This window comes from Diceros bicornis, chromosome 26 (assembly GCF_020826845.1).
Source record: "Diceros bicornis minor isolate mBicDic1 chromosome 26, mDicBic1.mat.cur, whole genome shotgun sequence".
NCBI classification, from domain to species: domain Eukaryota; kingdom Metazoa; phylum Chordata; class Mammalia; order Perissodactyla; family Rhinocerotidae; genus Diceros; species Diceros bicornis.
In genome coordinates this window covers 22,292,260-22,305,422 of record NC_080765.1, presented here as the reverse complement: position 1 = coordinate 22,305,422, position 13,163 = coordinate 22,292,260, and the positions used below count along the sequence as shown (strand labels likewise).

At 51.7% G+C, this 13,163-nt stretch overlaps 1 pseudogene; it reads left to right on the top strand.

Moving 5' to 3' along the window:
* Positions 1 to 4,488: 4,488 nt before the first annotated feature.
* LOC131421980 (solute carrier family 35 member E1-like) lies at positions 4,489 to 11,107 on the top strand (annotated as a pseudogene).
* Positions 11,108 to 13,163: the final 2,056 nt, after the last annotated feature.

The window sequence follows — 13,163 nt, the reverse complement described above, 5'->3', positions numbered from 1 at the left end:
GAAATATTTCAAATATTTCTCAGAAACGAAGGACGCGAGTTTCCAGATTGAAAGGGCCCACTAAGTGTCCAAGCAGAGGATAAAACGACAGCACACCAAGGCCAGTCACCAGCAAATTTCAGAACACAGGGACAAGAACATTCTGGAGATTGTGCCAAGGGTCAAGAATGGCATCAGACTTCTCAACAGCAATCCTGGACATCCTCTCCAGAAGAGAAGGGAACAGTTTTCAAAGTACGAAAGAAAATTCTTTTCAGCCTAGAATTCTATCCCTAGCCAAACCATTAATAAAGTGAGAGTAGAAAAAAAGATCTTGTTAGGCACAAGGGCTCAAAAATTTAGCTCTCATGTACTCTTTCTTAAAAAAGCTACTGGAGGATGTTTTCCACTAAAACAAGGGAGTAAACCAAGAAAGAGTAAGACCTGGGACCCAGGAAACAGGGGAGCCAACACAAGAGAAAGCTGAAGGGCGTCCCCCAGATTCCCACGGGCACGCGGGCACTGGCGTCTTCTCCTTCACCCGCATCTCCATCCATTTCTTAGACCTCTGCACAGTGAAGCTTCCTGATGGAGCTGGCTTCTCGTCTCTGCTCTGCCGTCTTCCAGTTTCTCTTTTTTTCTTCTTGTTATTTCCACTCTCCTTTTGTAAAGATAGTTTTAATTTTTATTCAAGTTAAACATGCCCGTACCTTAGAATCAAGAAACATGTGCAGGCCCCACTGCCATTTCCCACTTCTCCTTAAGAATCATTTCCACTCCTTCAGTAATTTTCACCTCTGTGAAAATCCCAGGGCAGCATCTCTGGGCAGCAGGCCTGGAGGCCAGGCAGTTCACATTGGAATAAGTCAGAAGGTTCTAGAAAAGATTTCTTCAAGGAGTTGAAATTGATAGAATATCTAATGTATTTGAACTTTTGAGAGATTTACACAACAAGCAGAGAATATGGGTTGAATTAGACATAAACACATAGAAAAACAAGCCCTCTCTTCCTCCAAAAAAGAGTTATTAAACCCAGGAAACGAAACTTTGGTGCATAAAAAGGAAATTTTAAATTGCTGCTCTGCAAAAGACACCATTAAGAGAATGAGAAGACAAGCCATAGAATGGGAGAAAAATATTTGCAAAAGACATCTGATCTGATATTGAACTGTTTATCTGATAAAGGACTATTATCCAAAGTATACAAAGACCTCTTAAAAGTCAACAACAAGAAAATGAACAACCCAATTAAAAAATGGGCAAAAGATCTGAGCAGACACCTCACCAAAGACGATACACAGATTGCAAATGAGCATATAGAAGATGTTCAACATTATATGTCATTAGAGAACAGCAAATTAAAACAGCGAGGGGCTGGCCCCGTGGCGTAGCAGTTAAGTGCGCGCGCTCCGCTGCTGGCGGCCCGGGGTTCGGATCCCGGGCGCGCACCCATGCACCGCTTGTCAGGCCATGCTGTGGTGGCGCCCCACATAAAGTGGAGGAAGATGGGCACAGACGTTAGTTCAGGGCCAGTCTTCCGCAGCAAAAAGAGGAGGATTGGCATGGATGTTAGCTCAGGGCTGACCTTCCTCACAAAAAAACAAAAACAAAAACAACAAGGTACCACTACAGACTTATTAGAATGGGTAAAATCCAAAACACTGACAGCGCCAAATGCTGGTGAGGATGGGGAGCACCAGGAACTCTCATTCATTGCTGATGGGAATACAAAATGTTACAGCCACTTTGGAAGGCAGACTGGCAGTTTCTTACAAAGCTAAACATACTCTTATACGATCCACAACAGCATTCCTTGGTGTTCACCCAAATGAGTTGAAAACTTATGTCCACACAAAAACTTGCACATGGCTGTTTATAGCAGCTTTATTCATAATTGCCAAAAACTTGGAAGCATCCAATATGTCCTCAATAGATGAACAGAAAAACAAACTGTGGTACATCCAGGAAATGGAATATTATTCAGGGATAAAAAGAAACGAGCAGTCAAGCCATGAAAAGACATGGGGGAACTTCAAATGCATATTGCTAAGTGAGAGAAGCCAACCTGAAAATGCTACATACCGTATGATTCTAACTCTATGACATTCTGGAAAAGGCAACACTATCGAGAAAGTAAAAGGATCGGTGGTTGGCAGGGGTTTGTGAGGAGGGAGGAAGGGAGGGATGAACAGGGGGAGCACAGGGGATTTTTAGGGCAGTGAAACTATTGCATATGATACTGTAACGGCAGGTCCATGACACTAGGCATTTGTCAAAACCCGTAGAATGTACAACACAGAGTGAGCCCTCATGTGAACTATGGACTTTAGTTAATAATAGTGTATAAATATTGGTTCATCAATTTTAACAAGTGTACCACACTAATAGAAGATGTTGATAATAATATAAACCTAAAACTGCTCTAAAAAATAAAGCCTATTATAAAAAAGGAAAAACGGGAAGGAAATCATAGTATTACACACAAAGCTGTACATAATGGTTCCACAATATGTAAACCCTACAAATCTTACCAATATTATGATGCAACAGTGTTGGGAGGGTGGGAGATAGGAAGCCAGGAGATGGGATGGGAGGTAAGGGAGCAAAATCTTCATCTTCCACAGTGGGAAGTTGAGAGGTGAAGCCTAAACTGGAAAAGAAACAATGTAAGCATACCACGTAGGAAACACAGAGGTGAATATTACTGCAAGAGGGGAAATGATTGTCCTTAAGAAGTGGAAAACGGGAGTCGGGACTGCCGATGTTTCTTGATTCTGAACTACAGGCACGTTTAACCTTGAATAAACTATATTTACAAAAGGAAAGTGGAAAACTCTATTTATAGAATGAAAGGGGAAATAACAGTAAGAACAAAAGAGAAAGTGGGAGACCTCAGATCAGAGACGAGAAGCCAGCTCCATCAGGAAGCTTCACTGTGCAGGAGTCTAAGAAATGGACGGAGATGCGGGTGAAGGAAGAGAAGCCAGGGCCTGCGTGCCCGTGGGAATGATCCTGGAAAAAGAACAAGGTGGTCGAGTGTGGAGGGAGGGGGGTCCTGAAGAAACAAGGTCCCGGGGGGAGGGTTGGCCTCAGGAGAAGGGCCTCCCCCCGCGGAAGGGGTTGGGAAGAAGTGAGGAGTGAGGAGCTAGGTGGGTCCGTGCTGTGATGGCAGGAGGCAATGGAACCGCAGCTGATCCATCTGTTTTCTCAGTGAAGTAGGAGCCACGGTTCGAGGAGAGAGGAGAAGCTGGGAAGAGTCATCAAGACCTTGCCACTCAGAGTGGGTGCACAGACCAGCAGCATCGGCATCACCTGGGGGCTGGGTAGACTTGCAGAATCTCAGGGCTCCCCACGATCCCCAGGAGACACACAGGCCAAGTGAAGTCTGAGAAGCACTGTTCAGAGAGAGTGGGAAAAAGTAACTGGCAGGCATAGTGGGGTTGTGTGTGTGTGGGGGCAACAAGTGCCCCTTCACCACCGTGAATTAAAAGGGAAGCTGCCAGCCTGGTGTGGGACGCTCCGAGCAGTGTTGGCTTGCTCAGTGCAGGCAGAGGGCAAGCAATGGTTGGGGTTTTGCCAAGCAGGTCCTACAGCAGAAGAGGTGGGCACAGTAGTGGGAGGTTTCCAGAGAGCGGCTATGGTGATGGTGTGCAGCTATGGTGACGGTGGTGGCAGAAGGAGGCTGATGGACAGTGAGAAAGTGATACAGGCAGTGGATTGGTGGTCTCGATGAGGTCAAAGAGCTGTTGCATGCGGGTCCCAGAGGAAGTCATGGAAGAGGATGGAAGGGAGAAACATAGAGGGGTGACCAAAATAGACACTTCAGAGGGGGTGGGGTGTGGGGTAATTACAAGGTCTGGGGTGTGAGCCCGGGAGCGGATGAGGTCAGGGCCTGGGAATTTTTGAAAGCTCCCCAGTAGATTATAAGGTGCAGCAGAGTTGACAGAGAGACCCGGGCTCTGACAGAGACAAACAGGGGAGCAACAAGAAGCTACCCTGGGGCTGGCATAGAGAAAGAGGCCTTGAGTGGAGCAGCTGCGTAGGGGTTGTAGGGGAGCAGAATATGGAGATGTTGTGGTCTTCCCCTGGAGAACTAGACAGTAAACAGGGTTGTGTGTGTGAGGAAGACCGAGAAAGAGACAGAGCCCAGCGCCTAGCGGTCCCATCGCTCGTCCTGCACTGCGGCAGACCGGCCACTAGAGGGAGTGCTGCGCTCACACATGCGGGGACTGGCCCAGCCCGTAGCCAGTGGTGCGGCTTCCGCCTCTCTTTCTGACAGCTGCTATGTTCAAGGTTCAGATTTTGCATCCACACTCCCCTGAGTTTAACTCCAGGTCCCGTTACTGCCGGGCTGTGTGACCTTGGCCAGGTTACCGGACCGCTCTGTGACCCAGTTTCGTCGGCAGTAAAATGGGCACAGCAACAGCTCTGCCCTGAGATTGCTGGGAGGATGAAGGAGGTGAGCCTGCGAGGCGCGGCGCCGCGCTGGGGAACGGCTAAGCCGACAGGATGGTGGAGGAGATTTTGCCACCGCCTCTGTCTCCGCTTCGCCTGCAGCCCCCCGGCCCAGCCCAGATCCAGGGCAAGAGATGGAGGCCGACTTCTGGGGTAGGGGGAGAGCGGAGGCTGGGGAGGGGCGCCTCTAGGGCAGGGACAGGGAGGAGCCCAGTCGCCTCCCCTTCCCGCTCAGTCCTGCTGGTTCTCTTGCCTTGGAGCAAACCTCACCCTGTGGCTCATCCCTGACCGTGGTCTCACCCTTCTGGTCCCCGCCCCTTGCCCCCTCCTCCGGGGTGTCCAAGCGACCAGTGGCTGCCCTTGCCTGGCAACCTCATCATCCCTGGAACAATGACACTGCCTGGTGCCTGAGGGGCTCAGAGGGGGTGCTCCTTCCTAGCCATTCTCCAAACTGCCCCTCACTCCACTCCTGCCCATACCAGCCAAGAGCTGACCTGTCAGGTCACACCCCAGGTGGTGTCTACGCGTTCCCAGGTTTGCAGAGACCTGGGGTGTGGAGGTCGCTGTGGGCAGAAGGCCCACAGAAGCAGCCCCTCTGGTCCCACAGAGGGTATAGCCTGCCCTGACTTTTTAAAAATGATTCGCCAATATTTAAAACATCAGGCCATTACATCCTAAGATCCAGATTTCCAACTTCTCTTGAAAAATTGGAAGTTCTTAGAGCCTGAGTCCACATTCCCACATGACAACAGTGAGCCACAGGGGAGAGGAGGCCACCATTCAGACAGGCCAGAGCTCTCCCGTTTACCCCCGTCCCCGCCCAGGCTGTGTTCCCCATTCACAGTCCCTCCCTGGTACCCGTGAGCATCTCAGTCTGCAGCGCTGTGAGGGGAAAACTGTGCCTAAGAGGGTTCGTGTAAACATTTCCACGCGGCAGCCGCCGACCCAAGGCAGACAGAGGTGGAGGTGTGGGGGTGCCCCAGAAATGAGAGCAGCCCCTCAGGGGCACGGAGTCTGGGGACCAGAGAGCTGCTCAGTGTCCTCAGCTGCTCATGGAACTTCATGGTCCAGGTGCCCAGGGGAAACCACACACACACACACACACACACACACCATTGTCCAATCTGTCAGCAGATCCTGCCCCCACTCCTACTGCCCTGTCCAAGTTGCTGTCTTCTCCCACCTGGCCAGATGCAGGAACCTCCTCACTTCCACTCTTGCCCCCCACATCTGTCTTCCCCACAGCAGCCAGAGGGAGCCTGTTAAAACCTAAGACACGCCTCATCCCTCATTTGCTCAAAACCCTCCAGTGACTCCCACCTCACTCAGAGTCAAAGCTAAAGCCTTATACTGGCCTGAATGAACTGCCCCCATTACCGCTCACCTCCTCCCAGGCTCCATCAGCTCCTCAATGTTCCTGAGCATCCCAAGCACACCCTGCCCTCAGGGCCTTTGCACTGGCTGTTCTCTCTGCCTGGCCCACTGTACTCCCCCCGACCCCCAAATGTGCATGGCTCCCTCCCTCACCTCCTTGGAGTTTTTGCTCAGGTGTAACCTTCTCTGTGAAGACCTCCTGTACACCCTGTCCCCTCCCTGCTCCGTTTCTTCCCTCACACGAATCCCTTGAAGCAGAACAATTTACTTGTGTACCCTGTTTGTTGTCTTCCGCCCTCGACAGAATGGAGGAGGGCAGGGATTTTTCTGTTCTGTTCATTGCAAACAGTGCCCCGCACACAGGAGGCACTCACTGAATAGTTGGTAATTGAATGAATGAATGAATGAACGTGTGAAATGAGGACAAGAACAGTACCCAGGGTGCAGAGCGGCCGTGAGGACTCAGTCAGGTGGCGTGTGTCATGTAGGGTGTGAACGGCCGTCGCACAGGGCTCCAAACTGGGGGTTCTGTGCTCTCTGGTTGGTATCTTGCAACTCTTAATAATTTCATCTCTGAGTTTGTAAGTGATGGAGCATGACCGTGAACGATCCCACCCTCCCAGGTCCCCTGAGTGGGTTCTCGGCCACCCACGCATTGCCCCCACCCAGTCTCCGCTGCTGTCCTTTGTCCCCTGCCAGAGGCCTGGGCACAGGAAGGTTCGGTGTTGAGTGGGCAGTGGGGTGGCCCCAGGCACCTCTGAGGGTCTGTGCTGGCCCCATGAGTATCCCCGTGCCCAAGGAAGCATGACATTAAATAGCAAATAAAAACCACCAGGACGGGCTGAGACCCCAGTGGTGGCCAGAGACCTTGGTGACACTGGGGGGGCAGCAGGCATTCCACTCCCCCGCCTCCGTCCTGCCGGAGCCCCCATCTCTCCCCAGCCACTAGAATTTCAGCCATTCTCCAGGATCCACTTAATTAGCCAAGCTCATTAACTCCCACAGGCTTCTCCTCCCCACCTAATTAACTGACTTAATTAGGGCTTGCAGGCCCGGCTCCACCCAGCCCCCTCCTGTCCTACCCCTGCCCGCCCCTCCAGGTGCCTGGCTCCAGCAGCCTCTACCAGGCAGCGAATGCATGAGGGCGTGGCGGGGGCCCCCTCCAGCACCCAGGCCTCCACCCTGTGCCCCGTGTCCCCAGTCCCAGGACACCAGGACAGTGCCCTTCCCAGGCAGCAGCCCACAGGCAGGAGTGGAACTCAGGATAGGGAGAGGGCTGGAAATGGGATAAAACGGCATCAGGCGAGCGGAGACGAGGAGGGCGTGGGATGGATGGGCTGCACTGAGGGCTGGTTAGGGGCCCAGACTCTAGAGCCGGCCTGGGTCCCAGTCCCAGACGGTGTGTCAACTGCAACAAACTCCTCACCCATCTGTATCTCAGATACAGAATAACAGCACCATACTGTAAGGTTGTTGTGAGGTTTAAACAAGGTGTAACAATATGTGTAAAATGCTTAGAACCCCGCCTGGCACAAATCTGTGCTTGTTAAATAAGTGGATGGGGATGAACAGAGGCCCCCCAATGGCGAGGGCCTGGAGGAGGGGAGGACACAGCCAGAGGGTGCTGTCCCCAGGGGTCAGGGAGACCTCCAGGCAGATTCTGGGGGTGCCAGGAACGGAGTGGGCCTGGGAACTGCACCCGAGGCTACCGACTGGGAGGGACCCTTGGCCTGGGAGAGGTTAAGGGGATAAGTAGCAAGAAGGACACAGGATAGCCTGTCCCGGTCCTACTCCAGGGGCTGGAAGAGGCTGGCCCTCTTAGCTCAGGACCTCTGCTTTCCGTGCCTCGGGTTCTCCATCTGGGGGAGGCCCAAGCCCTGTGAGAGTACCTGGCATGTACTAGAGGCCTAATTCCTGTCTAGAGACTCACCCCTGAGAAGGGCGGTGACACGGAAAGCATTTGGGGGAGGTGCTCCGCTGCCCTTCCCCTCCCCTGGGACCAGAGCAAAGAAAGCAGGCTGTGCTGGCAGCAGGCAGGACACAGGTCAGACATAGGATAGGGCATCCTGGAGTTGAAGAGGACGAGATCTGGAAGGTGGGAAGGAGGAAGAGTGTCTCTGAGTTGCTGAGCACGCTCCATGAGAGGGATGGGCATTGATACGGCCACTGAGCCGGAAGGGGTGAGAGGGGGCCCTGAACGCCGGGGCAGCTGTTACCATCACCGACGTAGCTCCTGTTCCGATCTTCGTGCAACTCTCACTTCCTCCAGAAAGCCCCCACTTTATCTCTCCTTTGTACCCTGGTCTCGGTCAGAATTTTACATGGATTGGTGTGGTCAGCGCCCGTCTCTGCTACTAGCCTGGAAGGTCCTGAGGGCCAGGACTGTCTGTTTAGCCCCCTCTTTGGTCCTAGTGCCCTCATATAGTAGGTGCCCATCAACACGTGTGAATGCATGAATGAATGAATGAATGAATGCATACATGCATGCCTTGGCCAGGAACCCAGAGGTTCCTGAAGCTTAGAGGGAAAGGGGCCCCACGTGGTAGCCCAGGCTCCCGCCCTGGATGCTCAGTTATGAACCCCCCAGCTCCTCACATGGCCCCAAGAACAACCACCCTTAGGGGGCGGGAGCTGGACTCCAAGGATTCGAAACTCCTCCTCCTGGGTGGGCTGAGCTCCGACTTGCACAACCTGAGATGCTGACAGAATAGTGATTATGGGGGACAGAAGGGAAAACCTTTAATTTCTCCCTGCATTTTATACACTTTAGAAACCCACAGTTACACATAGTGTAAAGAGCTTGGGGTTGTATGTGACAGAGACCCAAGCCCAGCTGACTTAAGCACAAAAGGGACTTTATTGAGTTACACACATGAAAAGTCCAGAGCCTTCAGGCATGGCTAGATCCAGGGGCTCAAAGGATGGCATGAGGATCCTCACTCTCTCCATCTCTTGGCTCTGCTGTCTGCTGTGTTGGCTTCATCCTCCAAGAGATGTTTCGCCCTGGTTGTAGCAACTCCAGGCTTGCATCCTCCCCTCTTTCAATGCAATGGAAAGAGGGTTCTAGCCTATTGGCCTGGCTTGGGGCATAGACCCATCTCAGAAACAATCACTATGGCCAGGGCTGGGTCACAAACCCACCCCTAGAGCCAAACAGGTGAGCCCCACCATCAGAACTCCTAATGAGTAGGGAAGGGTATGTCAAGGCATGTGGGTCCCTAAAGGAAAACTGGGGTTCTGTTGCTAAAAGTTGGGGGACAGATGATGCTGGATAACAGAGTTCTACTCCACTTGAAATAAGTGGGCATCATACCAGACCCAGGGCCTCGTTCTAAGTGCCAGTCATTGTGGCAGACACTGTCGGTTCCCCGCCCGTATCTCCCTGGGCCCCTTCCCAGCTTCTACTTGCCAGCATCCTCATCTCTTTTCCTGAGGGCCTCCTGCTCTGCCCGCATCCACAGCACTGTCCACGCCCCAGCATCTCTCCCCAGTGAGTGACAGCAGCTGGGGTACAGTACATCTTCTACGCATGTAGATGCGTGTTCTACACTGTCCGGAGAGCACCCCTGTGGGGTTCACCTCCAGTTGCCCACAGTGGTAGCTTGCTTGATAACATACCCCTTGTCACCCCCTTCCTAGCTCTCTTCTCCACCCCTCTACCTGGGATCACCTATGAAATAAACTACCTGCTCTTGAATCCCTGCTTCAGGGTCTGTTTTTGGGAAACCCAAACTAGGACATCATTAAAGCCAGACCCCTAGGGATGTGTGCTAGACAGCATTTGTTTCCTTAAAATGCTGCATTTCTGGGGGGATGGTTTTGGTAACCCATCCCCGAGAAAGGAGCTAGGACTGAACCGGCTCTGAGTAGCCTTGCCTCTGTTCTGAGGGTTCCAGAGGATGGTCCCTGCTCCCCTGCAGTAAGCATGGGGTGGAGGAGGGTAAGACCTATCAGATTGTCATTCCACAACTTCCCAGAGAAACAGCCACAGCCAGTCCTAAGGAGCACAGGCATTCAGAACCACCGTGAGCGGTAGGTGTGGGGCCAGGGGCCAGGGAGCCAAACACATTACCCATTCCTAGAGTTTCTCAGAGTGTGAGAGAAGAGGTCATTTTAGAGAGTTCTTGAACCTGCTTTAGAAAACGTGGAATCACACAGTGAAAAAGTGATTTCTTTTCTCTTTTTCTTCAAGATCCCATTTAAAAACACTTCCACTGAGCAATTTTTAATTATTTTTTTAAAAGTGAAAGAAAATACAGAAAAGTATAAACCTGTGTATATCCACAGCTAGAATTAATGTTAACATCTTATCATATTTGTTCCAGATATTTTTAATAAAAAAAGAAACAAACGTGACAGATAAAGATGAATTCCCATTATCTGCCCCCGCCCCAGTCCCATTTCCTGGCTCCCCAAGGGCAGCCACTCGCATATTTTAGAGATATTCTTCTCGTATCAGTTGGCACGCTCTCAGCGGCAAGGAATAGAATTCCCTTCAAAGCAGCTCCAAGTACAACTCAGCAGCCCTGACTATCATAAAGAAGCAAGTGCTTCCCTCTCCACACTGCCACACACTGTCCTCCCCATCATCAGTGACATCCTGCTGGCTGCGGTCACAGAGTCATATTTTGACACAGGAGGTGGCAAGCTCATCAGGGCTCTTGCTGGAGCACTGTGTTTCTCAATTCCGAACATATTCTCCAAAAGGTATTGAGAGATTCAAAGACCCATTGCCTCCAGCTGCTGTACGTCCTGGGCTGCCCCGCCGTCTTCTCTCTGATCCATCTTGGGTTCTGGTGTAACCCTTGGCTTTCCTCATCAGCAATGACTTGACCTGTGTCTCCCAGTAGCCTTGGATGCTCCCACTCCTGGGTGCGAGCAACTGCTGTACCTTTGCCCAACATGTCATCATCTTCAGCATCCTAACCCTGATCAGCTCTCTGAGCTACTCAGTCACCAATGCCACCAGCATCCCTGATCGTGCTGCATGCGCCGGTCACCAGCAGCGATGTCTTGGGCATGATGGTGGCTGTTGGGGGGAGGGAGTTCTTCATGTAGAACAAGACCATCGTAATGCAGATCGACAAGCCAGGAACGCCTTCTCTCTGTCATGACTGGGGACATGAGCAATAAGGAGCATCATAGAACAGAGAATACACTGGGGAAATTCCCAAACACTATCATTTTTCCCCAGCATGGTCACTATCAATAAGGCGGAAACAGTGTCTTAAGCGAGCACTTTCAGTTGAGCTGGTAGAGTTACCCAAACTCGTACAGTTTGAAATGTTATGATGTGTAGATTGCAGAGGACAGGGACTCTTTAGTGATTCCTTCCCGTTCCCCCTAATGGTAGCAGAAACTTCTGACACATCAGTGAATATAAAATGCAGCCAAAGGGAAGGTGCATAACAATCAGAAGTCCTGGGGTTCCTGGCCTCACATGCTTCCTTGTGCAGGGAGCAGCAACTGACTGCCCAGGAGCATCACGATGTGCCAGCATGGTGGGCTCTGGGTGGAGGAAATCTGAATGGAGATCTGTCTTCCGATGTTCCTTCTGTGTCACTAAGGATGTCATAGGCAAGGTTTATCTTTGTGTTCTGCTATCCAAATCACACCCATCAAGATCCTCCCTGGAGGGGGCCGGCCCAGTGGCACAGTGGTTAAGTTTGCGCACTCTGCTTTGATGGCCCGGGGTTCGCAGGTTCAGATCCCGGGCGTGGACCTACGCACTGCTTATCAAGCCATGCTGTGGCGGTGTCCCACAGCATAGAGGAAGATGGCACGGATGTTAGCCCAGGGCCAATCTTCCTCAGCAAAAAGAGGAGGATTAGCAACAGATGTTAGCTCAGAGCTAATCTTCCTCACAAAAAAAAAAAAAAGATCCTCTCTGGAAAGGCAGCATTCCTGTGGATACAAAACTTTGAGCTGGCAAGAGTGGATGATCGCCAAGTGTCAAGGAAAAAGGACTGTAGCGTTACAAGCAGCTGCTTCACTTCCTCTCTTCGGATATGTGGTGCTGGTTTGGTCCTCTGGGAAGCGGGCCAAGATGGGGTCAGAGGCACAAGTGATTTATTGGGGGAAACACTTGGGAGGGAAAATCTGGAGGGAGCAGAGGAGGCTGGGAGAACCATCAGACTGCAATAGATCTAACGTTGGGAAGAGGAGAGAAGGAAGGAAGGCAGGACAGGAAGAATCTTAGGCTGCAGTGCAATGTCATGCAAGTTTCGACGAAGCCAATGGGGAGTCCTTGATCCCAAGTGCCCATCAGAGCAGCCGGGTATCTCCAAGGACCTGGGTGCTTTAGAGTCTCCGCTGTGCTCAGTCGTTGGCAGGATCGGTAGAAGGAAGCAAAGCGGAGCCTCCTCTGTGGACCCTAGAGAGCCTCTACAGCTGCAGCCCTCGGCAGTCACATCCCTGCAGTCAGAGATCTGGGTGGTGCATTTCCACGGCCGCCACATCCCACCCCTTGTGCCGCATAGCTCTTCCGTGGATGCCGTGAGCCTCCTTCTAAGCAGAAACTTTGAAGAAGGAGGTTAGTGGAACGAACTCCAGCTCCCCTCCCCCTTGCTGCACTTGATCTGGGGGCCGTAACTGGTACTCATCCTTTCCCCCTCCCCTATCCATTCTCAATTATCCACACTCTCAGCTGTCACCTGGCAGGTCTTGGTGGGTCACCTCGGTGGTGTGATCCAACCCTTCAGTCCTGAGGGGTCTAAACTCTTGGTTATCATAATCAATAGATCACTCCAGTGGATCACTGGGTTCCACATGTATTTCTCCCTGCTCCCACTTTGTAAAAGCAGCCCTGTCTTCTTCTAGTAATTGATCAGGGTACTTCTAGTAACTTCTAGTAACTGATCAAGGTCAGTTGCTGCTGCCAGAACAGTGACTCCTCTTTTTGCCTGCCAATCCCAGAACACGTGGAGTCCAAAGTGCCCTGGCAGCACCCATAGCTTAAATTTTAACGGGACCCTTGCTGTGTCCCCTGGTAAGAGTGTGCCCCCTTTGGGGACCAGGACTTCCCACCCTGCAGAGCTCAACGTGGGGGATTTGATTACCCACACTGCATTTTGGCAAACCTCTACCAGTCACATTGTGGGTCATCAAATGCCAGTTGAGGAATCAGGGAAGGTTTCTGCAGAGCTCGCCTTGAACTGCGTTACCCCTGATAACACGGCTGGGAGCTTTTCAAGGCTTCATTCTACTCCTACCTCTCGCTGGGCCTCAGTTTCCTCATCTGTAAAAAGAGGAAAGTGCTCTGTAAATTCTAACATTCTGGGACTCAGTTGTTAGACACAGGAAGACATTCCCTTCCCTCTTCCTCCCTCTGTGATCTCCCTCTATTGCTGCCCAAT